We start from the raw sequence: 5,012 nt of genomic DNA, 5'->3' as shown, positions 1-5,012 counted from the left end.
CTCAATCAAAATCCAAGGATAAAGGCATTATCTTGAAACCCTTTTCCAAGAATTTTTCAAACTCTTCAAAACCTAGTCAAATGACCTATGATTCAGAGTCTGTTAGTTGCACAATTATAGGACATGTCTCTAGAGGCAACCCTTCAAATTTAAGCTCATTCTAAGCCCTCTAACCCAAGAAATTGACTCAAAATTCAAAGATTGCAAAACCTTCAAATATTTATAGCCTGTGCCATTGGACATGCCACTTAGTGGATCCTGACCTTGGAGCCTTCTTCAAATCATCCAATCACTTCCAAACCCTTGACTATGACTCACTAAACATTAATCTGTATTTTGGTGGACCCCCTTTGACCCTAGTTGTCTAGGGGTAAAAATGCCCCTTAAGGGTAATTTTGAAGTTTTATTCAAACTTCAACTTGTACATTTCAAATCTAACCCCAAAACCTCTTCCAATGCATCCTAATCACCCTTAGGAGTGCAATGGACTCAAACCTTGACCTTGGTCAAGCCTGGTTGACCAGTTTGACCTTTTTGACCAAAATACCCCTTAAGGGTTCAAATATCAATTTCAAACCAAATGACCACCAAATTGTTTGGAACTACTTCCAACAATTTATAAATATCAAACCAAACCTTTTGATCTTGGGCCCACCCCTTGGGTCATTTTGGTTGACCCAGTCAACCAAGGTTGACCTTATGAGCCCTTAAGAGTTTAAATGGATCATTTCAACTCACTTTATCTAACCCTTTGAGATCTCAAACCAATTTTAAAAGATACTCAAAACCCACCCAAACTCATGTGAGACTAAATCACATTGAGTTTGACTTGGTCAACTCTATAAAATTGGGTCAAATTTTAATGACCATGATTTGATCCCTCAAACCTATAATGGATTGCCTTAAGTTCCCTCCAAACTAGCTTATTAAGGTTTATCCATGCCAGCTCACATGGTTTGATCCTTTGATTGGTCAAACCATTCAACTTATAGTCAAAAGACCATTAAATATTCAAAGAATTGATCCCATGGCATTCAAGTTTCAATCCCTAGCTCCAAACACAGCAACCAGCATTCAATACACTCTGCCCCTTGCCACCTCACTAGTCCAAGTGGCATTAGACCAATCAAACAATCAAACCAAGGTTTTAGAGTGGTCAAAATTAGTCAAAGTACCATTTAAATTTAATTCCCTCTTCCCTAATCCTATCCAGCTGTTAGGACTTTCCATAGAACTTTCATTGAGGCCATCCCAACCCTTGGATCTAGATCTAACAGCTCTCAAGGCTCCATGTATACATGAGAGGACAAGTGGGAACCTTATACCTAAGATGTCCTTGACCCGTCCTTGCCCTCCGCTCCCACCTACCCCCTGGACAAATGGCAACATCCTAGAGCCTAGCCAAGCCCTCCTAGCCCTCCATTCAATCTGGAATGAGTTGAATAAGGTAAAACCCTAAGGAGAGAGATTGATTCAAACACTCATACTCTCTTTCATTACAAGCACTTCCAGACTTCACCTCGAGTCCTCCAGAGCTCTAAACCTCCCCCACATCCATTCTTAACCAAACTCCACTGCTAAAACCTCATCGGTGATGATATTCCGACAAACTCAAGCTCCAATCCGTCACAAGCTCGAGGCCCTCGATCAAGGAGTTAGCTAGCTGAGGTTCCTTCTATAAATTGGAGCGTGGACAATCTACAAGTGAAACAAATCCATAAATGATTTAATTCGTCCAAAAATTAAGGTGAAAAACCTAAACTTAGCATAAGAAACTTAGGTTAATTTAGATTTTAGTTGACTACTTTATTTACTATGAAATCAAATCCCGAACATTTTTGTTCATTATGTTAGTTTAAGTTTAAAATTTCAAGTTATTTCATTAACTGTATTGATCTTAAGCTAAGGATCATAAGGACCGGTCAAAATTTTTCTACATTAATTAAAGTTAAAATTATTAAGTCAACATATAAATTCTAACATTTTAAGAAGTAAGCCCAGGACCGCCAAGAGTTCCCATTTCATAATTTCTGCATTTTCTCTCCACTTGCTAGGCACCTCCCTGTGTGTACATTTGGGCAGACCACCTGACCTATAAGGATGAAGATCTATCCAAGGGAATCTATTTATTCTACTAGGATAGAATCTATTTTTTAAGCCTGATTTTAAAACTTCTTCATATCAAATTTAAGCATTTAATTGAGTCAATTAGCATGCATCGCATTAGATATAAATTAAATTGAGTCTAAATATTTAATTGCATTTATTTAAACATTAAATATCCAACATAAGTTAAAGGCCAATTAGGATCTTCTCTAGATGTCTGCCTTATTCTTTAAAACTTTTCTTAAACAACATCCCTACCACTCAACATTAAAAGACCAGATACATGATTTTAAACTGCCCAGGTGATTTAGCTGGCTTCCCAATTGGGCCAGGGTAAGTCTAGATTTGCATTACAATACCTAGGTTCAGGACACTGATTTTAGTACCCACCTTAGAGTTAGGTTTTGAGGCAAGCTCAGGCTATAAGACCTCAACCTTTGGAAATATAATCCCAACTTTTTAGTAAAATTGACCACTCAAACTTAAATCTCTTTCAAGCCTAACACTTAGGATAGACTGAGGTGTTTCTGAAGTAATTCAAAATCTCAAAATACCACCTACCCTTCCTTCTTTGATTCTTAAAATAAGTGCTCAACTTTGAACCAATCCCGATTGAAAATTCAAACTCTTTACCTCCTTCGACATCAATTTTTGAATTCTTAAATAAAATTTTTACCGCTATTTTAATTGAGAGTACGCATAGGAAATTTTAGTTTCCTATGATGTAATAAACTACGAGGTCTTTTGCTCGTAGGAGATTTAGAAACCCATATTAGCTTTTCAAAATTAAGTTTTCAAAATCTTTAATTAATTATCTTTAGGAAGTTAAAATTTAATGATCAATATTGTCATATCCAAATGATTGATAATAGCAGATATTCTCTTTCCTTGGAAAGATATATAATTATATTATCATGATTTTGAATATGAAATTAATAATCCTTAATATAGATTATTATAGTTAAACAGTTGAGTAAACTTCATTTTGATCCTTCGAGATCATATGTAGTTCATTCCTGAGTTCGACTACAATGATCAGGATAAATTTAAAGTTCTAAAATTTGAACCTATTAGAGAATAATATTATCGCCTCTCAAGGCAGTATATTATTCATAATAAAGAGTTTGATTTTAAAACTATCGTTTCCCAAAGAAAATTAATCCTTTTTCAGAATTTTTAAATCAAACATGCATACTGTACAACTGCTGGTTTTACTCGAACCTTTTATTTCTGCTAAAAAACTTATTTTACTGCTTCTCATTTGGGTTTTGACTTGATGTTTGCTAACTGTTATAAAATTTGGATTAAGTGGAAGAGTTATTTTAACATTACCATTATATCGGATTTTGCCCAAGTTGTTCATATGCAAATCTCTTTTTTCAACTTCAAATATTACAACTCTTTTGTTTTTGCTGCTTCTACTAGATTGGGTCAGCTTTCCCATAGGGAACTTCTATATGATTTTGCTCTTAATTCTAATAGTTCTTCATGTCTTGGTGGTGATTTCAAAACTGTTTCTAATGTTGATGAGAGAATAGGGGGTAACCCCCCTAATATTAATGCTACAATTCTATGAATTCTAATTGTAATTTACATCACTACAGGAAAAATGATATTTTTTGGAGTTCCTTTTCGTCGAAAAAATGTCTAAAATCCATCGGAAATGAGTATTTCCAATGAAAATTAAATCGACAGTATAACGCGCGTTGGAAAAGCCCTTCCGGTGTTAAATTAATTGCCGAAAAACGTTTCGGCGAAATTCAGACAAAAATTTGTCGGAAAAATATTTCAACGGAATATTTTTGTGCCAGAAAATAAGAAAGAAATAAAAAATTTGTCAACATGAGAAGCCCACCCGACCTCAGCCCGCCCTCTAGTTAACCCGAACAGTCCCACCAAGCAAACCCACGCACTACAGGAAAAATGATATTTTCTTGAGTTCATTTTCATCAAAAAAATGTCTAAAATCCGTCGAAAATGTGTATTTCTGGTGAAAATTAAATCGATAGTATAACGCGCGCTGGAAAAGCCCTTCCGGTGTTAAATTAATCGCCGAAAAGATTTTCGACGAAATTCAAACGAAAATTTGTCGGAAAAATATTTCGACGGAATATCTTTGTGCCAGAAAATAAGAAAGAAATAAAAAATTTGTCAACCGTAGAAGCCCGCCCGACCTCAGCCCACCCTCTAGTTAACCCGAACAATCCCACCAAGCAAACCCACGAAACACACCCCCAACCCGCCGACCTCTAGCTAACCCAAATTGCCCGTCCAAGCTACTTCGCATCACCCACCTACCTGACTGGCCCGCCTAGGCAGCACGCATTACGGGCGGCCTGCAGTGGTGTTCGAACCCATACCACTTAATGACAATCCCGACCCAACCATGCATCAGGCCAAAGATGACAAGCTGCTTGAAAACATACTTTTTTATATTTAAAGTACAATGGAAAACTAATTATTCTAACAACAAAATAATATTTATATTAAAATTAAAACTAATTAATTACAAGGCAAACACTCCGCCCTTTCTATCATCTGGACATTAAATTAAGACAGCTAAATCTTGCTACTTTATTATATTTAAGGTATAACTTATAAATATTAAAAGTAAAAATTATTTTAAAAGTAATTTTTTTTAAAGATAAAAATAAATATAATTAATTTAACAAAGAATTATTAAATTAGTTAATTTAATTTAACAATAAATTATTAAATTATTTAAGTTAATTTAACAAATTAATGAAATATAAAACTTTATTATAATTTAAGTTTTAATTTAAATCACTTAATTATTTTATTAAATAATTAAATAATAATTTAATTTAATTTATTTTATTATAATTTAAGATATTAAATTCAATAATTTAAGTTATTTTTTAAAATATAACTTAAAATTTTAATTT

The sequence above is a fragment of the Dendrobium catenatum genome, unplaced genomic scaffold (assembly GCF_001605985.2).
Source record: "Dendrobium catenatum unplaced genomic scaffold, ASM160598v2 original_scaffold_232366, whole genome shotgun sequence".
In the NCBI taxonomy this organism is placed as follows: domain Eukaryota; kingdom Viridiplantae; phylum Streptophyta; class Magnoliopsida; order Asparagales; family Orchidaceae; genus Dendrobium; species Dendrobium catenatum.
This window is presented reverse-complemented; position numbering follows the sequence as displayed.